The sequence below is a fragment of the Misgurnus anguillicaudatus genome, chromosome 2 (genome assembly GCF_027580225.2).
Source record: "Misgurnus anguillicaudatus chromosome 2, ASM2758022v2, whole genome shotgun sequence".
In the NCBI taxonomy this organism is placed as follows: domain Eukaryota; kingdom Metazoa; phylum Chordata; class Actinopteri; order Cypriniformes; family Cobitidae; genus Misgurnus; species Misgurnus anguillicaudatus.
This window is the reverse complement of record NC_073338.2, coordinates 9,884,705-9,909,167: the sequence shown is the minus strand read 5'-3', so window position 1 is coordinate 9,909,167 and position 24,463 is coordinate 9,884,705. Positions and strand designations below refer to the sequence as shown.

The window sequence follows — 24,463 nt, the reverse complement described above, 5'->3', positions numbered from 1 at the left end:
TAATCCGCGCCATCTGCTGTCCTTTAAGGGACCAGACATCCAAGGGGGACTGGAGAGGGACAACCGGGACACCCCAGGCGCGAAACCAGAGCCTCATCAATAAAGTTGCCCTCCTCACCAGAGTCAAGAAGGGCGGTGGACGGGTGATCACGCCCAGCGAAGGACAACATGACAGGGAGTTGGGTACTGGCAACAGGGGAGAGTTTAGAAGTAGCGCCCACCAGGACTCCCGGACTCACTGATGGGCAGCGACTTTTAACGGGCACATCATAGCAAAATGTCCGGGCTTTCCACAATAAAGACAAAAAGCATTCCGTAAACGTCTCTCTCTCTCTCTCTGTGAAAGATGCATCCATCCCAACTGCATAGGCTCGGCTTTGGCAGACGGTAAAGTTGAAGAAGTGGACGAGGCAGACTCCTCCAGAAAAACTCTCTGGCGAAAAGAGAGCGGCGCTGATTGCGTAACAGCCTCCGGGCTTCAATCCTTAAAGCCAGGTCCATTATGGGATTGAGCAAGTGTGGGAGATCGTGGACAGCGATTTCATCCTGAAGATCATCAGACAGACCATCCACAAACTGAGCCCAGAGAGCAGCTTCAGTCCATTGACAGGCAGCCGCTAAGGTCTTAAATTCAATGGAGTAATCAGTAACAGAAAGCCTTCCCTGGACTAGACGAGCCAATCGAGCGGCTGATGGAGTTTCTCCATCTCCTCACGAAACTCGTCAAAAGAATGACAACAAGGATCGCGGGCATCCCACACAGCAGTAGCCCATTCACGAGCTTTGCCAACCAGCAGTGTGATTACATACGCAACCCGGGTGCGCTCGGAGGAATAGCGTCGGGGCTGGAGGGCAAAAACCAAGGAGCATTGCGAGAGGAATGCCCGACAGGAGGTGGGATTGCCATCATAAGGTGGTGGGGCTGTGGCATGGGGTTCGTCTCAGACGACTGACTGGGTGGGGTGGCTTCTAGACGGACCTGGTCGAAACGTAAGGAGAGGTCGGCCACTCGGGAGGTTAAATCCTCGACTTCCTGAGACGTGGAGGAGAGACGGGCAGAATGTTGGCCTAACCAAGACCCCTGCTGAGCGAGCGCCGATCGAAGTGCGTCAACCTTCGCCGGGATCCATCTCAATGGCAAGCTCGTTCTGTTAGGGAAGACAGAACACAGGGATCCCAAAGCAGAGATGTTTATTAATAAATCACAATGGGTAAATGTCTCTCAGCCACCAAATGTGTTCCCCAGTAATGAAGGCACGGGATGAAGGTATGGGGGCCCCGATACGGGATTAGGATACGTAGACCGCTTCCGTGAGCGCCGCGTCATGGAAGCCATTAGGACAGGGAGGAGTGGGAATTGAACCAGTCGTGCTGGACCATGGCAACCGATTCTCTATAGACTCGCTGGACAGCTCAATAACAGCAAACAGTCCGGAGCTGCGGCAGAGTGAGGGAACAAAGTTAATAGAAAATTTCAGCAGGACAGTCGCTGGAAAGCGTCTACAGTACTGGACAGCGCATAGATATAATCCCACAATAGCGAGGTCTAACTCGGCTGTGCCACAGCAATCGAGCAGGTGGACTGAGACTTGAGATATTCCAACAATCAAACAGCGATGTTGAGACTCCAATTCACAGGCGGGCAGATGGCAGAACTGGGAAATCTGAAAGGGCAAGGGCAGCAGAAGGCACAAATGATAATTAGCAAAATACACAGATAACACGACAAGACTAGAACTAGCCATGCTAGCGGGCATGAACATATGAAAACGAACTTGCAAAGAACAGAGGAAACGAGGGGAATTTAAATCAAACCGGATTGGGCAAATAATAGAATTCAGGTGTGTGACACCCAGAGGTGGAAAGTAACGAATTACATTTACTCACGTTAATGTAATTGAGTACTTTTTTTGTGTATTTTTACTTTTTTGAGTAGTTTTTAAAATCTATACTTTTACTTTTACTTAAGTATGTTTTATTTAAAGTATTGTACTTCGCTACATTTTAAATCATATCCGTTACTGACTAAAAAAATATTTTAAAAAGCAAGCTGATAAAGACGTGCAACGGATGTAAATGGGCGGGGCCCGGGGGAACGCGCAAAAAGAACCATGGAGACGGACGAGACAGGCGCGCGCTAATGCAGACCTGCCTCAGTTCAAATCTTATGAAAGAAACCCCTGGTCATATTAAAGCGACCACTTTCCACTGACGCGAAGCGAGTGTTTCATTTCTATGAAAGGTAGGATTCATGCTCTTAAGTACGAAAATGCACGACGCGTTTTTAATACCATGTGCATTATCTTCCGAGGTCTAGCAGCTTCGCGTCAAGTCAAACACAACTTCAAAACGTCCTTGAATGCGCAGGTCATTAGACATTGCAGAGAGAGAGAGAGAGAGAGAGAGAGAGAGAGAGAGAGAGAGAGAGAGAGAAAGAATAAAGGTCATCAGGTACCCAGGTCAGGGAAGTAAGAAGATAATAAACGTGTCAAATGTATATAGACATGGCACTCATCTCATTATATGCTCATTTAAACTATATATAGTTTAATAAAATAATGTATGTTACCAGCAATACATCAATTACAACCTTACTATAGTGATTGTATTTACAAGCTGCTGACCACCTTTAAAAGTGCATAACTCACATGTAAAAATCATTAAACAATTCCATAAATGTTTCTTACTTTAAAAAAGCTTTTTATTTTATTAACTTTTTGTTATTGCACTTTAATTGTAAAGAATTAAAAACAACTAGTTTGAGATGTATATTCCCTTGTTGTTTTTGAACTATACTAGAATCCTCCACCTCTTCCCGCTGTAAAAAAGTAACTTTATCATGATCCTGTCTTCAGGTCAGTTTTCTAGTCATAGTGACAGGATCATGGCAGCCCAATGTTTTGTGTGAGAGCACTGGCTTTGTTTTTCATAGCCATGTGCTTTCTGTCTCGTCTCCTGACCCCACCCCCTTGTTTCCTCGTTAATTATCCTATTATTGTTTGAATCATGTCACCTGTTCCCCTCTTGATTTGTTCCCCTATTTAATGCCCTTGTGTTTGCTGTCCTGTGCTCGTTCGTCTGATGTTACTAGTCTGTTACCTGCATGTGCCAAGATCTGTCATTGTTTGAATAATCTTGTGAGTACCCTGTTTAGTGTAGTTTAGTGTAGTCTACTGTTACCTGTAAAGTACATTGTTAGTCTTGTGTCTAGTCTAGTGTTAGTTTATTGTTGTATGCTTCCTGTCTTGTTTGCCCCCCTCGTGGGTTTTTGTTTTTGCCCCTGTCTTGTCTCAATAAAAGTCTTGTCCTGTCCTCCCGTGTCTGCTCTTGGGTTCATCCTTCGAAATTCCTCACAGTACGAACGAGCCATACTGAACCCAGCAGACATGAGCGAGTCCGATTCGGGATGGTGGGATACCCTCGTTGCTGAGACCCAGGCTGGTGAGGGCCCCTTTCCGCCTCAGGGAGGTCTCTCGGTGAGGGATTACGCCAGGTCGGTCGAGGGGAGGAGGGGATTGTTTCCAGAGGTGTTAGCGAAATCCTATCTCGTTGCTGGCCTGAATGTCCTTCCTCCCCATCAGAAGCGAAGGGAACTGGTTCGTCTCCCTTACTGGGAGATGGTGGACCGTCTTAGGGAACTGCGTCTGGAGCGGATCGGCACGCCACCTCCAAAGCTCCTGGGCTGCCCATTGTCCCCTATCCCAGAGGGACTGGTCGTCGGAGTGTTGACGCATGAGGACCCGGCGCTCGCCATCTCGACCCCAGAGAGCTCGTCTCAACCCGTCAGTCTCAGAGGCAAGCGGGAGAGGAGGATCTCCTGGGAGTCGACGTCAGAAGGGTCCTCTGAGTCTGTCTCTTCCTCTGCTGTGCTCGCTACACTGACCACAGTGTCTGTGCCACGCCCGAAGAGACAGAAGAAGAGGAGAGGAGCATCGGCTTCACAGCCGACCTCAGAACCACCTGCCTCAGCTCTGCTACCCGTTGCTACCTCCTTGGTCTCTGCCACACAGCCAGTGCAGCCTGCGCAGCCCCAGCCGTCTGCGCCACCAGCGCAGTCCCAGCTGTCTATGCCACCAGCGCAGCCCCAGCCGTCTGCACCGCCAGCGCCACTTCAGCCGTCTGCGCAGCCAGCATTGCCACCCTGCCCTTGTCAGCCCAGTGACCCTGTCTTGTCATCCGTTTTCCCGTCCCAGCCAGTGTCCGTCTCTCCTGTTTCACCTACCCCGTCAGTTGTTTTCCCCAGCTCACCCGCATCACCCTGCCCGTCTACCAGGCCTTCTTCCTCTGCCTCCGTGTCATCATTGGACTCTCTTCTCTCCCCTACCTTGTCAGAGTTTGCCCCTTCCGGTCATGCCTCACCCAGGCTGCTCACAAGACCCCCCTCTGCTTCACCCAGAAAGCCCAGGACACAGAACTCTCGCCGGCCATCTCCCATGAACTTTTGTGTTCCTGCACCTCCGTTCCCTTGTCTGTTCTTCTTGTTATGTAACCCGAACCCTTTTGTAATTTATGCCTGTCTGCCGTTGTTGTTATTTGTTATGTTTTCGTGGGTCTTGTCTGTTTGTCGTTCTGTCCTGTCTCGTGTCTAGTGTGTTCCCTTGTGGGACGCCAGGTGGCGTCCCTTAAGGGGAGGGTTCTGTCATGATCCTGTCTTCAGGTCAGTTTTCTAGTCATAGTGACAGGATCATGGCAGCCCAATGTTTTGTGTGAGAGCACTGGCTTTGTTTTTCATAGCCATGTGCTTTCTGTCTCGTCTCCTGACCCCACCCCCTTGTTTCCTCGTTAATTATCCTATTATTGTTTGAATCATGTCACCTGTTCCCCTCTTGATTTGTTCCCCTATTTAATGCCCTTGTGTTTGCTGTCCTGTGCTCGTTCGTCTGATGTTACTAGTCTGTTACCTGCATGTGCCAAGATCTGTCATTGTTTGAATAATCTTGTGAGTACCCTGTTTAGTGTAGTTTAGTGTAGTCTACCTGTAAAGTACATTGTTAGTCTTGTGTCTAGTCTAGTGTTAGTTTATTGTTGTATGCTTCCTGTCTTGTTTGCCCCCTCGTGGGTTTTTGTTTTTGCCCCTGTCTTGTCTCAATAAAAGTCTTGTCCTGTCCTCCCGTGTCTGCTCTTGGGTTCATCCTTCGACAATTAACTTTACTTTTACTTAAGTAAAATATTATTAAAGTAACTTTACTTTTACTTGAGTACAATATTTTATTACTTTTTCCACCTCTGGTGACGCCGGTGAGGAAAGTCAGCGATAATAAGATCACCAGGTGGGAGGCGCGCACGTGTGGAACTGTCAAAACAAAACACAGAGAAACCAAAATAGCAATCAATCAAACTAGAGTCATGACACCTCTATGGTTATGATCTACATCTGAAAAATGCTGGGGATTATGGCGATTACCTGTGACTTCAGATGTGCAGCAACTCACCCGGATATGTACAGAAGCAACAAACTCACCTACTTCCGTCAGGAACTTCTTTTTTCTGCAGTTGCGGCCTAATACCTTTGGATGTAATTCCAGCTGACATCCTGTACAAATCGATAAAATGAAGAAAGCGAGGGGTGGTGTGCAGCAGGCTAACTCTACAGTCACATTAGCTGCAAAAGTGAGCGACACCGAGCGACACGCACTCGCTTGATGGGCGTTCCTCGGTTAGTATCTAAAAGAAAAGCGGCATCAAAAGTCACTTCAGAGGCAGGGGCGGAGTGGGACCAAAATATCTACCGGGACATTTCGTAGACCACCAGCCCTCCATGGTAGAAAAAAAAGAAGGAAATGACTGCACAACATGAAATACCAAGTGTTATAATAATTATTATTTTTAAAAGATCTTTAAGTCAACAACAGTCCCTAGTTTTACGTAAGCTAAAGTTTAATTTGGTTGCCAAGCAGTTGCTTATAAAATGATTAAGCCTATTAGGAGAGAGGGATGTTTAATGTAACAAAATGTCAGTCATCGTGTGATAACGAAAATATAACGAGGCCTAGACTACTTGTTCTGAGCATGTTGTCAGTGAACAGGCTGTATGCTGGCTAAGTTGCAGACACTCTGTAACAAAAACGTTTTTCACGAAAACCTAGGTTATGGCAAAAATTCTTCGTACAAGAAGGCCATTCTCAAATAACAAATCTATGAAACCACATTATATGTGTACTCCATCAACCTGTACAAAATCATACTGACTGCACGGATGTACACTTACTGACAACAATACGGAAGCAATACAAATGAAAAACAAAAATAGAAATCATGGTTGTTTAAAATGCTTTTCAAATGTTGTAATTCTTAACTAAGTGCAACTCCAGCTACAGATAAACTAAAACAAGATAATATCAAAACAAAACATACTGTGACATCTCTTCACAAATCTTGTCATTGCAACCGCCAATAAACACTTATAAACACACAATAAAGACTTTAAAATGATGTGATAAAGCACACGTAGTTAACCAACTAAGACTATAACACTAGTAAGTAAAACAGGGCTAAATGCAAAAACAAGTCGAACACACGTGTAAATTATCCCTATTAGTGATGTACCAATGTTCAGATATGTTCTACTAAAAATATTTAAAATTATATTTAATGAGCATCATTATAGCCTGTTGATTTCTGGAGTTTTGTCTTCTCTGTGGGTGAACGAGGATAAGCTTTTTTATTGGTTGTTGCGTTAAAATGTACCCAGATACAACAGTGCTATTTTCTGATTGGCTATCGTGTAGCCTCTTTCTTTCTTTTTGATTGGCTGTTAAGCTGCACTCTCGACTAGAACTCCGCTCAGGGGAGACGGCTTCTTGATAGAGCGATGCGGCCAGATAAATTTTGGGCGCTGCGGCATATTAAATATGATTAATAGTTTTTCTGCGTGAGACCGGCCCTCAAAACACTACCGGCCCACCGGGAAAAGTCCCGACTCTCCCGATTGCCACTCCGCTACTGTTCAGAGGTATTGTTAAGTTACAAAAACAATGTTTTTGGATTTAAAAGTATGTATTTATTTCTCGATAAAAGTAACAAAATATGAGAGATAAAATGCCAAACTTATCAGACAGAAATATGCATTTTCTGCCATCTTGAATCATTTTCTTTGACTTGAGCCACTTAGCTATGTCACGCTGCCCCTTTACTCCGATTGGCAGTCGCTTTGTCGCATCGCTCAGCATTTGCATAAAATAGCCTTCTTGTCTATTTTGGCCCCACCTTGCTCTGCGCAGTGCAAGCTCGTCGCTTGTTGCTGGCAAATGGCCATTGCCATTGAAAATGAATGGTAGCCTGTCGCTCTGTCTCTTGTAGCTAATGTGACTGTGGGGTCAGGAGGTGTCCTTTCAGCCCCCCTTCCCTCAATTATGATGGCTATTGTACAATCTTTCCAGAATAAGACAGACATCCTGCATAGTCGAGTGGAATGAGTTACAAAAAAAATCAACCCCCTTACAGTTGTCATGAAGGGCAAAACATATTATTTTCTGTTGGGTATTTTACCATGGGTGTCTATGGGGATTAACTCCCTTTTGGAGCCAGTCTCTAGCGGCCTGTCGATGAATTGCAGTTTAAGTTACTTCTGTGTTGGCTTCATCAGAGAGATCGCAAGGTTGCCCCTCGGCTTATACCTTTAGCATTCAATCAGCCCCCACTAGGCTCTGTGGACCACAACATCGTCTGTCTACTTCCGCAATATAGACAATTGATGAAGAGGGAAAAAGCGGCCACCTACAGCCACACCCAGTGGTCAGATGACACAACTGCGCAACTGCAGGGGTTATTTGCGTGCACAGACTGGAGCATTTTTGATGGTGCTATCAAAAATGAGCATAATAACAGACTACGTCAAGTTTTATATGACAACTATCAAAATTGTAAAAACATATCCCACCGATGACACACCAAATAAACTCAAACTCAAGGAACAACAACAGGCTTTTAATCACAAAGACTGGCCATTACTTAGAAACATTAACAAAGGCAAAACTTGCATAAAAGGATATATTGGAACAGGATTTTAGTAGCATGAACACCAGATATTATAAATGGTTTTGAAACATGTGCAGCAGGCACTTATTTCGACAAAACATGTGAGGCACTATATATCCTTGAGAACCTGGGTGAGGCTAGCGCCTGCATTGCGTCCCCTTGAGAGTTCCTATGTGTGTATTTCCATGGAAAGTTTTCTTTTTACCACGTTTCCCTTAGCAGAGCTAAGATGCTTGGCTGCTTGGCTCTCTCAGCACGGCTCTCTCAACGAAAATAGTGATTTGGTATTTGCACCTGCCTCTCATTAAATACTTGTGCGGCGGGACAGCGCCAGCAGATGCAAATACCTGCATGTCAAGTTCGTTGACGTTTTAGAAGTTTCTCAAAGTAGATCGGTAAAACTGTTAAATTAGTATCCATTTTGTATACGCTGAAAAAAATATACGTGAGTAGATCAATACTTGTGTAAAATGAAGTATAACAAAAATAAAAAAAGAAATCATGTTTATTTCTTTTAATAATTTTGTAGGTGATCTAGTCAATATTGAGGAAGTAAAAAGCTGCGTTACAAAGGTGAGAACTGAACTACACACAAAACACAGAGATCATATTTCACTAAACTCAAAAGACAACATCAACAAACCTCTAAAACTGCTGAAACAAGACATCTGATAATCAGGTAATATTGAAATCTTTACACAGCTGCATGTAAAATAATGGTTTTAAAGAGAATTGCTTTTTTGATCTGAACTGCCTGTGTGCGTGCGTGTGTTATTTCTTCGCAGGTATAAAATCAACATTTGTGCTGCTGTCATGTCCCCTAGAAAGAGTCTATCTAACGAAAGTGACCCAAACACAATGAACAGGTGAGAGTTTTAAGAGAAGACTTTGTTTTATAAAAGTAGGCTACACAAACATGAAATAAACACAAACTTTAATAATCAGATCCAAATGTGAATCACAATACGGTCAACACAACCTCTAATAGCCTACTATATGTTTCTAGAAATGTAATAGTTATTCATTATTACTAACAATTAACAATGAGCCATACTTTACAGATTTTATTCTTGGTTAATGTTTTTATGATTTATACATACCGTCGATTTTTTTCCCACATTTCAGTTGTATTACCATAATGTTTATGTTTAATGAATAAACATGAATCAACAATATTTATACAATTACCATTAATGCAGACTAATAAAAGCTGTAAACATTTCATCATTCATCAAAGTTTTCCCAACTTTACAAAATTTCATTTTATTGTTTTTGTGTTTTAGTTTGAGTAAAGGAAAATCTCCTGAAACCAGCTTTGATCCTTCGATAACTACTTCATCAATGATCGGTCCAGCTAACTTTCTCAGATTTGTCTGGGAAATCACCTTCGGTTTTATATTTGGTTAATCAGGTTGACCAAAGTAATTGTTCAGTTTGACTTAAATTATTAAATAGGTTTATGGTTGATAACCCTAAATGAGAAGGGAAAACCAAAGAAAAGAATCCTACTTTTGATGATACACTTAAATGTGAACAAATACGATGTAAATCAATGCTTTATCCACATACAACTCAACATTTGTTCATTTACAAATTTAAACATTATCATTTTAAACTAACAATTTAAGCAAACAAATGATATGTGTTGCATTTCTCAGGAGCAACCAAAACTGTTTATATTATGCACCTAAATAAACAGATGAACACAATTTACTGCTCTTCTCCATGTTGTTCATTAAAGGGGACATTCCAGAAGACGTTTTTAAGATATTAAATAAATCTTTGATGTCCCTAGAGTACATATGTGAAGTTTTAGCTCAAAATACCATATAGGTAATTTATTGTGGCATGTTAAAATAGGCACTTTATGGGGCTGAGCAAAAATGCGCCGTTTTTGTGTGTATCCCTTTAAATCCTAACGAGCTGCTCAGGTGGGCGGAGTCTCAAGCGCTGGCACTGCAGACAGAGCATCGAGGGACAGTGTTGCCAAGTCCGCTTATTATAAGCGACTTTGGGCTTGCTTTTCTGTAAAGTTGCTTACAAATATTGGTACACTGTAAAAAGTAAAACATTGCTGTTTTTCATTTGATATAGTTTTTTTTCATTCCAATAGCCTAAAATTATTAGATTGTTAAGTAAAATTACATTTTGTAATTTGTATGTGTCTTTCAATCTATTTTCTTAGATTGATACAATATAAAATTATAACATAACAATGAAATTCAAATTATACATTCAATCAAAATATTTTCTTAGATTGATACAATATGAAATTATAACGCAACAATGAAATTTAAATTATACATTCAATCAAACTATTTTCTTAGACTGAAACAATATAAAATTATAACATAACAATGAAATTCAAGTTATACATTCAATCAAACTATTTTCTAAGATTGATACAATATAAAATTATAACAACAACAAAATTCAAATGATACATTCGATCAAACTATTTTCTTAGATTGATACAATATAATATTATAACATAACAATGAAATTCATATTATACATTCGATCAAACGACTTTATTAGATTAAGCACGGTTTGCGCACATGCAGGTGAAAACGCGAGAGAGTTCTGGGAGAGACCGAACGCAGAAGTTGTGATGGCCGGTTATCTGCTTAACAGCGCGAACAGGACACGTTTGTCAGGTAAGGAGGAATTAACAATAATTACACGTAATTAACACTATAATTTTTATAAGGTGACTAGTTCAGTTTTTATAAGGTGACTGGCACCGTTTTACCTAGGCTATAGCCAGGTTTACATGCTAGCATGACCTATCTAGCATAATGTAATGGGGAAACTCATTCAGCATTAAACGTCATATCATTTTAATAAACAGACACGCAGATTAGAAATTACTATAACGTAACTTTTTACATTAGCGGTATAGCGTTTACATTTGTATTCATGACTAAGGCTTGAGTATTTTGCATTTCTCTGCTGACAATAACCTTTAAACGAATCACCTCAATATGTGATACAATACGCTGAGTTTCCCGCTCGGAGAAACTTTGTCATACTGGCTCTGCTCCGGGCGCTCAATGCCAATATGAACGTGGATTTTATATGTTTTAAAGTTGCGAAGGCGGAAATGAATGTGAGGGAAATTAATTTACACTTTGAAACTGTAAAACTGATTAATGTTTGGATTTGAATTTTAGGGAAGCTGCTGCATGTTCCTGGTGCTCTGAACTCTGACTGACTGACAGCCTCCATTTCAGTGCTATGAAGAACATACACCGGATGGCAGAAATGCCTTCACCCATCTTCACTATCGTAATAGTATCGTTGTTTGTTGTTTACTGTATGTGGCAATATCTATGTTTTGTATTTGATTTACATTAGGTATTTGTTCTTATTCTTGTTCTTATTGTTCTTATGTTGATATATTTTTGTACTGCTACATATGAAATTCAACTTGAAATGAACTGATTACTTGAACTGTCTGTTTGTTTTGCCAAAAAAAGTCTGTAAAAACAGTGATTTAAAAAAAAGATTTAATAAATATTTAAAAGAACGTTTCTGTGACTCATTTTAATGTGTGTATATATATTGAGAGAATTAAAAAATTTAGATTATGGCTATTATGAAGCCTTTCATATTATTTGCAATGAATACATATTTTAGATTGAAGAAAACTCAATTTAGATCAAGTCTGTTTAAAACCATTTTTTTTATTTAAGCCAATCTAAAATATTGATTTACACCAAATTCACAAAAGAGTTTGAATGAAATGCAAAAAATTGGTTTGAACTGAATGGTTTCTGAACATTAGGTCAATGTAAAATCTTTATTGTGAATGGTTACTTCAATTTTATTAGGTTAATCCAATGTTTCACTTTTTACAGTGTAGTCGCGAGTCGCGTTATTTTGGGCTTGTTTCTAAAGTGTAGTTGCTTATTTGGGCTTGATCCCAGCTCCATAATAAGTTGTCAATCAGATATTTTCTATATGTTATTTAAACGTAGGAGTAATAGAGAAGTCGCTTGATTTGGGCTTGTTTTCACAGGCCTGGTTGCTTATTTGTCTCGCGAGATCTGGCAACACTGTCGAGGGAGATTCTTTCTCTCACGAAAGAAGTTAGTGAGCGATGTTAAGCATTATATATTTGAAGTTTAAAAAGTCAATCATCTGTTTTATGCATACTAAATACATGTTTATCAGCAGAAATAAAAATAAAGACTTTTAGGTCTCATGCTGCCTGTGTTTTAAACAGGCATAATGAGTTTCAGCATGTTACAATAAAATACACGTCCACAAACACTCATAAGTTTACTTTTTGACCAAACCACATGCACATTTAAATGATCTGTAATAAAACAACACGTTTGATGCTTAAACTTTAGAGAAACAGATCAAATGACATGTTTAAGTTTATTGTGTACACATATTGAACACATTCGCGTTTCTGTCAGTCTCTCATCAATTTTGTAACTCCTCATTCATTTGAAACTTGAGAGAAACATTAAACAACATATTTACTTATTGTGTATGATAGTGAATACGCGTTGTTCACTCACTCTGTCTCGTGCAGTGCATTAAAGGGACACTTCACCCATTTGCATTAAGCTTTGTATAGTTAGAACCCCAGTCATGTTTTTGAATGGTCGTGCATCATTTCCTCAGTTGCCGCTAAGACAGGAGAAATAAAGATTTTAGTGTTGCACTTCCTTCTTTCAATGATGTAAAAAGCATCATTTTGCATCATTGAAAGCAGGAAGTCCAATATCTTTGTCGAGGGGGTGAAACTACAAACACCCCTTTTCTCTGTCAAATAGGCACCAAATTCGAAATGTATGTTACATTTCAACTACAAATATGACACACTTTTAATAAAGATGAATGTTTCTACGGGTGAAATGATCCTTTAATCCTCGTGTTCATTTATATAAACTTCAGAGAAACATATTAAACAACATAACTTACTTGAAAGCGAACTTGAACCTCTCTCGTTCCTTCGCTCACTCGCTCTCTCTGTTGCACTAAGGTAAGGTTAATCCTTTAGAACGTTAATTCAATCTTTAGAAAGATTATTAAAACTACAAGTTATAAGATTGTAGGCTCCTGTTTGTGTTTGATGGAATACAAATGCGTCGTTTTGTCAGTCATTCTTTCTCTCGTTCACTCGCACTCGAGGTAGCATCATGGTTGGATAGCGCAGTTGAAGGGGCGGTATCATTATAATAAGAGCCCTTAGCTACATCATGCGGGGAGCGAAATCCGCATGACCTATTTATTCACATGCTTTCAGAGCCTAACCAAAACAAAGTTACAGGGTTGCTATTTTTCATGTTTTCTGGGTTGGTACAAGCACTGGGGACCCGTTTATAGCACTTAAACATGGAAAAAGTCTGATTTTCATGGAATGTGTCAAAGAAGAGCGCCCAACGAGCCTGACGTAATTTTAACCTCCTGGCTGAACGTATATATTCTAAATTCTTGTGATCCGTCCAGACCAGGAAGGGTTCCAAGGTCCCCTCCAACCAGTGACGGCACTCACCCAAAGCCAGTCCCCAACATCCGAAGCATTCACCTCAACAATGAATTGGGAGGAAGGATCTGGAATAAAAAGAACAGGAGCAGTGATAAACCGGGATTTAAATTATCAAAGGCCTCCTGAGCCTCCTTACCCCAGACAAACCTCTCCTTGGTGGAGGTGAGAGCCGTAAGGGGTTGAGCAATCTGACCATAGTTTCTAATGAATCGCCGGTAAAAATTGGGGAAGCCTAAGATACGCAGTAATGCCTTACGGGAGTCGGGGACAGGCCATTCGGCCACCATTCTGACCTTGGCTGGATCGGGACGTATCTCACCCTCGGCTATCACAAAACCCAGAAACGAAACCGACCTCTTGTGAAACTCGCACTTCTCCGCCTTAACATATAACTTGTTCTCTAGCAACCGGCGTAAGACTCGGCGCACATGCTGAGTGTGTTTCTGCATAGAGGGAGAAAAGATGAGAATATCATCTATGTACACAGAGACAAACTTGTCAATCATGTCTCTCAGCACATCATTAACCAAAGTCTGGAAGACAGAGGGAGCGTTACAAAGCCCGAAAGGGAGAACGCAGTACTCAAAGTGTACAGTAGGGGTGTTAAAGGCTGTCTCCCATTCATCACCCTCTCTTCAGCGCAGCAAATGATAGGCGTTGCACAAATCTAACTTGGTGAAGAACCGTGCTCCCTGCAAAAGCTCAAAAGCAGAAGACATTAAAGGAAGAGGGTACCTATTCTTAACAGTAATGTCATTCAAGCCCCTATAATCAATACAGGGACGGAGGGAGCCATCCTTCTTTTTAACAAAGAAAAACCCTGCCCCTGCGGGCGAGGTGGAGGGACGGATGAGACCGGCATGAAGGGCATCATTAATATAACGGTCCATAGCCTCTCTCTCAGGACCAGACAAAGAATAAATCTACCTTTAGGCGGAGAAGTGCCTGGGAGGAGTTCGATAGAACAATCGTATGGCCGATGGGGAGGAAGGGAGGTGGCCCGGGCTTTACTGAACACCTGACCGATGTCGGCATACTCCGGCAGGACTCCAGTTAGATCGACCGCCGAAACCTGAGGATGAGAAAGAACAGAACCAGAAACAGCAGGACCAAGCCAAGACACATGACAAGACTGGGACCAAGACAAAATGACATTATGTTGCCAATCAACGACAGGATTGTGTTGCACTAACCATACATGCCCTAAAATAATGGGAGACAGGGAGGCATGAAGGACGTGCAACACAATCTCTTCACGATGATTACCAGACACAGAAAGACTCACAGGAGAGGTGCAATGTGTAATCCGCGCCATCTGCTGTCCTTTAAGGGACCAGACATCCAAGGGGGACTGGAGAGGGACAACCGGGACACCCCAGGCGCGAACCAGAGCCTCATCAATAAAGTTGCCCTCCTCACCAGAGTCAAGAAGGGCGGTGGACGGGTGATCACGCCCAGCGAAGGACAACATGACAGGGAGTTGGGTACTGGCAACAGGGGAGAGTTTAGAAGTAGCGCCCACCAGGACTCCCGGACTCACTGATGGGCAGCGACTTTTAACGGGCACATCATAGCAAAATGTCCGGGCTTTCCACAATAAAGACAAAAAGCATTCCGTAAACGTCTCTCTCTCTCTCTCTCTCTGTGAAAGATGCATCCATCCCAACTGCATAGGCTCGGCTTTGGCAGACGGTAAAGTTGAAGAAGTGGACGAGGCAGACTCCTCCAGAAAAACTCTCTGGCGAAAAGAGAGCGGCGCTGATTGCGTAACAGCCTCCGGGCTTCAATCCTTAAAGCCAGGTCCATTATGGGATTGAGCAAGTGTGGGAGATCGTGGACAGCGATTTCATCCTGAAGATCATCAGACAGACCATCCACAAACTGAGCCCAGAGAGCAGCTTCAGTCCATTGACAGGCAGCCGCTAAGGTCTTAAATTCAATGGAGTAATCAGTAACAGAAAGCCTTCCCTGGACTAGACGAGCCAATCGAGCGGCTGATGGAGTTTCTCCATCTCCTCACGAAACTCGTCAAAAGAATGACAACAAGGATCGCGGGCATCCCACACAGCAGTAGCCCATTCACGAGCTTTGCCAACCAGCAGTGTGATTACATACGCAACCCGGGTGCGCTCGGAGGAATAGCGTCGGGGCTGGAGGGCAAAAACCAAGGAGCATTGCGAGAGGAATGCCCGACAGGAGGTGGGATTGCCATCATAAGGTGGTGGGGCTGTGGCATGGGGTTCCGTCTCAGACGACTGACTGGGTGGGGTGGCTTCTAGACGGACCTGGTCGAAACGTAAGGAGAGGTCGGCCACTCGGGAGGTTAAATCCTCGACTTCCTGAGACGTGGAGGAGAGACGGGCAGAATGTTGGCCTAACCAAGACCCCTGCTGAGCGAGCGCCGATCGAAGTGCGTCAACCTTCGCCGGGATCCATCTCAATGGCAAGCTCGTTCTGTTAGGGAAGACAGAACACAGGGATCCCAAAGCAGAGATGTTTATTAATAAATCACAATGGGTAAATGTCTCTCAGCCACCAAATGTGTTCCCCAGCAATGAAGGCACGGGATGAAGGTATGGGGGCCCCGATACGGTGTAGGATACGTAGACCGCTTCCGTGAGCGCCGCGTCATGGAAGCCATTAGGACAGGGAGGAGGCAGTCTTTAAATTAAACGCAGTGGGAATTGAACCAGTCGTGCTGGACCATGGCAACCGATTCTCTATAGACTCGCTGGACAGCTCAATAACAGCAAACAGTCCGGAGCTGCGGCAGAGTGAGGGAACAAAGTTAATAGAAAATTTCAGCAGGACAGTCGCTGGAAAGCGTCTACAGTACTGGACAGCGCATAGATATAATCCCACAATAGCGAGGTCTAACTCGGCTGTGCCACAGCAATCGAGCAGGTGGACTGAGACTTGAGATATTCCAACAATCAAACAGCGATGTTGAGACTCCAATTCACAGGCGGGCAGATGGCAGAACTGGGAAATCTGAAAGGGCAAGGGCAGCAGAAGGCACAAATGATAATTAGCAAAATACACAGATAACACGACAAGACTAGAACTAGCCATGCTAGCGGGCATGAACATATGAAAACGAACTTGCAAAGAACAGAGGAAACGAGGGGAATTTAAATCAAACCGGATTGGGCAAATAATAGAATTCAGGTGTGTGACACCCAGAGGTGGAAAGTAACGAATTACATTTACTCACGTTAATGTAATTGAGTACTTTTTTTGTGTATTTTTACTTTTTTGAGTAGTTTTTAAAATCTATACTTTTACTTTTACTTAAGTATGTTTTATTTAAAGTATTGTACTTCGCTACATTTTAAATCATATCCGTTACTGACTAAAAAAATATTTTAAAAAGCAAGCTGATAAAGACGTGCAACGGATGTAAATGGGCGGGGCCCGGGGGAACGCGCAAAAAGAACCATGGAGACGGACGAGACAGGCGCGCGCTAATGCAGACCTGCCTCAGTTCAAATCTTATGAAAGAAACCCCTGGTCATATTAAAGCGACCACTTTCCACTGACGCGAAGCGAGTGTTTCATTTCTATGAAAGGTAGGATTCATGCTCTTAAGTACGAAAATGCACGACGCGTTTTTAATACCATGTGCATTATCTTCCGAGGTCTAGCAGCTTCGCGTCAAGTCAAACACAACTTCAAAACGTCCTTGAATGCGCAGGTCATTAGACATTGCAGAGAGAGAGAGAGAGAGAGAGAGAGAGAGAGAGAGAGAGAGAGAGAGAGAGAGAGAGAGAGAGAGAGAGAGAGAGAGAGAGAAAGAATAAAGGTCATCAGGTACCCAGGTCAGGGAAGTAAGAAGATAATAAACGTGTCAAATGTATATAGACATGGCACTCATCTCATTATATGCTCATTTAAACTATATATAGTTTAATAAAATAATGTATGTTACCAGCAATACATCAATTACAACCTTACTATAGTGATTGTATTTACAAGCTGCTGACCACCTTTAAAAGTGCATAACTCACATGTAAAAATCATTAAACAATTCCATAAATGTTTCTTACTTTAAAAAAGCTTTTTATTTTATTAACTTTTTGTTATTGCACTTTAATTGTAAAGAATTAAAAACAACTAGTTTGAGATGTATATTCCCTTGTTGTTTTTGAACTATACTAGAATCCTCCACCTCTTCCCGCTGTAAAAAAAGTAACTTTATCATGATCCTGTCTTCAGGTCAGTTTTCTAGTCATAGTGACAGGATCATGGCAGCCCAATGTTTTGTGTGAGAGCACTGGCTTTGTTTTTCATAGCCATGTGCTTTCTGTCTCGTCTCCTGACCCCACCCCCTTGTTTCCTCGTTAATTATCCTATTATTGTTTGAATCATGTCACCTGTTCCCCTCTTGATTTGTTCCCCTATTTAATGCCCTTATGTTTGCTGTCCTGTGCTCGTTCGTCTGATGTTACTAGTCTGTTACCTGCATGTGCCAAGATCTGTCATTGTTTGAATAATCTTGTGAGTACCCTGTTTAGTGTAGTTTAGTGTAGTCTACTGTTACCTGTAAAGTACATTGTTAGTCTTGTGTCTAGTCTAGTGTTAGTTTATTGTTGTATGCTTCCTGTCTTGTTTGCCCCCCTCGTGGGTTTTTGTTTTTGCCCCTGTCTTGTCTCAATAAAAGTCTTGTCCTGTCCTCCCGTGTCTGCTCTTGGGTTCATCCTTCGAAATTCCTCACAGTACGAACGAGCCATACTGAACCCAGCAGATATGAGCGAGTCCGATTCGGGATGGTGGGATACCCTCGTTGCTGAGACCCAGGCTGGTGAGGGCCCCTTTCCGCCTCAGGGAGGTCTCTCGGTGAGGGATTACGCCAGGTCGGTCGAGGGGAGGAGGGGATTGTTTCCCGAGGTGTTGGCGAACACCTATCTCCTTGCTGGCCTGAATGTCCTTCCTCCCCATCAGAAGCGAAGGGAACTGGTTCGTCTCCCTTACTGGGAGATGGTGGACCGTCTCGGGGAACTGCGTCTGGAGCGGATCGGCACGCCACCTCCAAAGCTCCCGGGCTGCCCATTGTCCCCTATCCCAGAGGGACTGGTCGTCGGAGTGTTGACGCATGAGGACCCGGCGCTCGCCATCTCGACCCCAGAGAGCTCGTCTCAACCCGTCAGTCTCAGAGGCAAGCGGGAGAGGAGGATCTCCTGGGAGTCGACATCAGAAGGGTCCTCTGAGTCTGTCTCTTCCTCTGCTGTGCTCGCTACACTGACCACAGTGTCTGTGCCACGCCCGAAGAGACAGAAGAAGAGGAGAGGAGCATCGGCTTCACAGCCGACCTCAGAACCACCTGCCTCAGCTCTGCTACCCGTTGCTACCTCCTTGGTCTCTGCCACACAGCCAGTGCAGCCTGCGCAGCCCCAGCCGTCTGCGCCACCAGCGCAGTCCCAGCTGTCTATGCCACCAGCGCAGCCCCAGCCATCTGCACCGCCAGCGCCACTTCAGCCGTCTACGCAGCCAGCATTGCCACCCTGCCCTTGTCAGCCCAGTGACCCTGTCTTGTCATCCGTTTTCCCGTCCCAGCCAGTGTCCGTCTCTCCTGTTTCACCTGCCCCGTCAGTTGTTTTCCCCAGCTCACCCGCATCACCCTGCCCGTCTACCAGGCCTTCTTCCTCTGCCTCTGTGTCATCATTGGACTCTCTTCTCTCCCCTACCTTGTCAGAGTTTGCCCCTTCCGGTCATGCCTCACCCAGGCTGCTCACAAGACCCCCCTCTGCTTCACCCAGAAAGCCCAGGACACAGAACTCTCGCCGGCCATCTCCCATGAACTTTTGTGTTCCTGCACCTCCGTTCCCTTGTCTGTTCTTCTTGTTATGTAACCCGAACCCTTTTGTAATTTATGCCTGTCTGCCGTTGTTGTTATTTGTTATGTTTTCGTGGGTCTTGTCTGTTTGTCGTTCTGTCCTGTCTCGTGTCTAGTGTGTTCCCTTGTGGGACGCCAGGTGGCGTCCCTTAAGGGGAGGGTTCTGTCATGATCCTTTAGGTCAGTTTTCTAGTCATAGTGACAGGATCATGGCAGCCCAATGTTTTGTGTGAGAGCACTGGCTTTGTTTTTCATAGCCATGTGCTTTCTGTCTCGTCTCCTGACCCCACCCCCTTGTTTCCTCGTTAATTATCCTATTATTGTTTGAATCGTGTCACCTGTTCCCCTCTTGATTTGTTCCCCTATTTAATGCCCTTGTGTTTGCTGTCCTGTGCTCGTTCGTCTGATGTTACTAGTCTGTTACCTGCATGTGCCAAGATCTGTCATTGTTTGAATAATCTTGTGAGTACCCTGTTTAGTGTAGTTTAGTGTAGTCTACCTGTAAAGTACATTGTTAGTCTTGTGTCTAGTCTAGTGTTAGTTTATTGTTGTATGCTTCCTGTCTTGTTTGCCCCCTCGTGGGTTTTTGTTTTTGCCCCTGTCTTGTCTCAATAAAAGTCTTGTCCTGTCCTCCCGTGTCTGCTCTTGGGTTCATCCTTCGACAATTAACTTTACTTTTACTTAAGTAAAATATTATTAAAGTAACTTTACTTTTACTTGAGTACAATATTTTATTACTTTTTCCACCTCTGGTGACGCCGGTGAGGAAAGTCAGCGATAATAAGATCACCAGGTGGGAGGCGCGCACGTGTGGAACTGTCAAAACAAAACACAGAGAAACCAAAATAGCAATCAATCAAACTAGAGTCATGACACCTCTATGGTTATGATCTACATCTGAAAAATGCTGGGGATTATGGCGATTACCTGTGACTTCAGATGTGCAGCAACTCACCCGGATATGTACAGAAGCAACAAACTCACCTACTTCCGTCAGGAACTTCTTTTTTCTGCAGTTGCGGCCTAATACCTTTGGATGTAATTCCAGCTGACATCCTGTACAAATCGATAAAATGAAGAAAGCGAGGGGTGGTGTGCAGCAGGCTAACTCTACAGTCACATTAGCTGCAAAAGTGAGCGACACCGAGCGACACGCACTCGCTTGATGGGCGTTCCTCGGTTAGTATCTAAAAGAAAAGCGGCATCAAAAGTCACTTCAGAGGCAGGGGCGGAGTGGGACCAAAATATCTACCGGGACATTTCGTAGACCACCAGCCCTCCATGGTAGAAAAAAAAAGAAGGAAATGACTGCACAACATGAAATACCAAGTGTTATAATAATTATTATTTTTAAAAGATCTTTAAGTCAACAACAGTCCCTAGTTTTACGTAAGCTAAAGTTTAATTTGGTTGCCAAGCAGTTGCTTATAAAATGATTAAGCCTATTAGGAGAGAGGGATGTTTAATGTAACAAAATGTCAGTCATCGTGTGATAACGAAAATATAACGAGGCCTAGACTACTTTGTTCTGAGCATGTTGTCAGTGAACAGGCTGTATGCTGGCTAAGTTGCAGACACTCTGTAACAAAAACGTTTTCACGAAAACCTAGGTTATGGCAAAAAATCTTTGTACAAGAAGGCCATTCTCAAATAACAAATCTATGAAACCACATTATATGTGTACTCCATCAACCTGTACAAAATCATACTGACTGCACGGATGTACACTTACTGACAACAATACGGAAGCAATACAAATGAAAAACAAAAATAGAAATCATGGTTGTTTAAAATGCTTTTCAAATGTTGTAATTCTTAACTAAGTGCAACTCCAGCTACAGATAAACTAAAACAAGATAATATCAAAACAAAACATACTGTGACATCTCTTCACAAATCTTGTCATTGCAACCGCCAATAAACACTTATAAACACACAATAAAGACTTTAAAATGATGTGATAAAGCACACGTAGTTAACCAACTAAGACTATAACACTAGTAAGTAAAACAGGGCTAAATGCAAAAACAAGTCTTACCTTTTGTAGTCGTGCAGTTTTCATTCCACAAGTGGCCATATTCAAAAATGCGCGCAAATAATACAATTCACTTCGACTTCGCTACAATTTCCCGGTGTATATTTATTCACAGAGAACAAATCATATTACTTCTGGAATAATGTATGCAATATGCATGGCGCGAGTGTGGGGGAGAACCGAGTCTGTTTGAATTTTAAAACAAAAAAGGAATTTACTTGCGAAAATAAAGATTACAACAGCAGCGGTCATCATGAGACCTCCTGCAGGGAAAGGTTTGGGAACCCCACTGTTCGACTTCGGGCTGCGATGCAGGAACGACGGGCTGATGACATCAGGGTGCCGCGAGGGTGAGTCGAGAGATCATCGGAAGTGTTTGCTTTCGAACCGCTCTCGCGGCACGTTGATGTCATCTGCTTGTTGGTTCCTATGTTATAGCATAAAGTCGAACACACGTGTAAATTATCCCTATTAGTGATGTACCAATGTTCAGATATGTTCTACTAAAAATATTTAAACTTATATTTAATGAGCATCATTATAGCCTGTTGATTTCTGGAGTTTTGTCTTCTCTGTGGGTGAACGAGGATAAGCTTTTTTATTGGTTGTTGCGTTAAAATGTACCCAGATACAACAGTGCTATTTTCTGATTGGCTATCGTGTAGCCTCTTTCTTTCTTTTTGATTGGCTGTTAAGCTGCACTCTCGACTGGAACTCCGCTCAGGGGAGACGGCTTCTTGATAGAGCGATGCGGCCAGATAAATTTTGGGCGCTGCGGCATATTAAATATGATTAATAGTTTTTCTGCGTGAGACCGGCCCTCAAAACACTACCGGCCCACCGGGAAAAGTCCCGACTCTCCCGATTGCCACTCCGCTACTGTTCAGAGGTATTGTTAAGTTACAAAAACAATGTTTTTGGATTTAAAAGTATGTATTTATTTCTCGATAAAAGTAACAAAATATGAGAGATAAAATGCCAAACTTATCAGACAGAAATATGCATTTTCTGCCATCTTGAATCATTTTCTTTGACTTGAGCCACTTAGCTATGTCACGCTGCCCCTTTACTCCGATTGGCAGTCGCTTTGTCGCATCGCTCAGCATTTGCATAAAATAGCCTTCTTGTCTATTTTGGCCCCACCTTGCTCTGCGCAGTGCAAGCTCGTCGCTTGTTGCTGGCAAATGGCCATTGCCATTGAAAATGAATGGTAGCCTGTCGCTCTGTCTCTTGTAGCTAATGTGACTGTGGGGTCAGGAGGTGTCCTTTCAGCCCCCCTTCCCTCAATTATGATGGCTATTGTACAATCTTTCCAGAATAAGACAGACATCCTGCATAGTCGAGTGGAATGAGTTACAAAAAAAATCAACCCCCTTACAGTTGTCATGAAGGGCAAAACATATTATTTTCTGTTGGGTATTTTACCATGGGTGTCTATGGGGATTAACTCCCTTTTGGAGCCAGTCTCTAGCGGCCTGTCGATGAATTGCAGTTTAAGTTACTTCTGTGTTGGCTTCATCAGAGAGATCGCAAGGTTGCCCCTCGGCTTATACCTTTAGCATTCAATCAGCCCCCACTAGGCTCTGTGGACCACAACATCGTCTGTCTACTTCCGCAATATAGACAATTGATGAAGAGGGAAAAAGCGGCCACCTACAGCCACACCCAGTGGTCAGATGACACAACTGCGCAACTGCAGGGGTTATTTGCGTGCACAGACTGGAGCATTTTTGATGGTGCTATCAAAAATGAGCATAATAACAGACTACGTCAAGTTTTATATGACAACTATCAAAATTGTAAAAACATATCCCACCGATGACACACCAAATAAACTCAAACTCAAGGAACAACAACAGGCTTTTAATCACAAAGACTGGCCATTACTTAGAAACATTAACAAAGGCAAAACTTGCATAAAAGGATATATTGGAACAGGATTTTAGTAGCATGAACACCAGATATTATAAATGGTTTTGAAACATGTGCAGCAGGCACTTATTTCGACAAAACATGTGAGGCACTATATATCCTTGAGAACCTGGGTGAGGCTAGCGCCTGCATTGCGTCCCCTTGAGAGTTCCTATGTGTGTATTTCCATGGAAAGTTTTCTTTTTACCACGTTTCCCTTAGCAGAGCTAAGATGCTTGGCTGCTTGGCTCTCTCAGCACGGCTCTCTCAACGAAAATAGTGATTTGGTATTTGCACCTGCCTCTCATTAAATACTTGTGCGGCGGGACAGCGCCAGCAGATGCAAATACCTGCATGTCAAGTTCGTTGACGTTTTAGAAGTTTCTCAAAGTAGATCGGTCTCGCGAGACGCGTTACCAATTCGTCTGTCACGATTTCATTTACATCTGCTGACATGTGCGCAAAGTGTATTGAAAGCTGCAAGTGTGATTGTTTCATTAAAATATCGATGTAGATTTAATGCACAAGTAATTTCTGTGAAAAAATGTGTGACTTATAAAAAAGTTAAAGCCGCTCTATACATTTCGGCGTTTTTGTCAAACAGCGACCCCTAGAGTCGCTGGAGAATACTTGCAACTGACGTAATTTCCCACTCTAGTACTCCAAAGATAATGACCAGGTAATGTTTCACAATTTCATACAAATATTAGGCTACTGCATAGTCTACTAAACTACAGATGATGGTAATAGGATAATAAGAAGTTTATTTCAAGTGTAGAGTGCATATAATAATAAAGTACCGCGTTTGCTAACGTTTTTAGATGATTGCAGCTAAATCACAAGTAAACATTACAAAATGCCATGACAAAGTTAATTGTGTACTTTGCATTATTTCATAACATTGTTCGCTATAATGTCACTATACTTGATTATTGCTATTTATCATAATAGTTTGCAAATTGTGCATGTTTACACTATTTACAACCTCTAGGCTTATTTATGTCCTGATAATTATGTGAGATATTGACAACTGTTGTCATGATAATCGCATGACATACTACAAGCAAGCGCAACAACATACAACATAGACCGCAAACCCGTTTACAAATGAGAGATTTACTTACTAGTCCATCAACAAGATCGCCAGATCAGCATCCCATCCAGTGTTGTCTTTTAGCGCACGCCAACGAGTAAAAACCTG

At 42.8% G+C, this 24,463-nt stretch overlaps 2 long non-coding RNA genes across 2 annotated transcripts in view; one reads left to right on the top strand and one right to left on the bottom strand.

Moving 5' to 3' along the window:
• Positions 1-24,463, bottom strand: part of LOC141367302 (uncharacterized) — a 138,932-nt gene that overhangs the window by 76,266 nt on the left and 38,203 nt on the right. The window lies entirely within an intron of this gene.
• LOC141366051 (uncharacterized) lies at positions 8,375-9,678 on the top strand. Its single transcript, XR_012371003.1, has 4 exons — positions 8,375-8,422; positions 8,507-8,656; positions 8,763-8,843; positions 9,261-9,678. It is a non-coding gene; the product is annotated as an uncharacterized lncRNA (long non-coding RNA).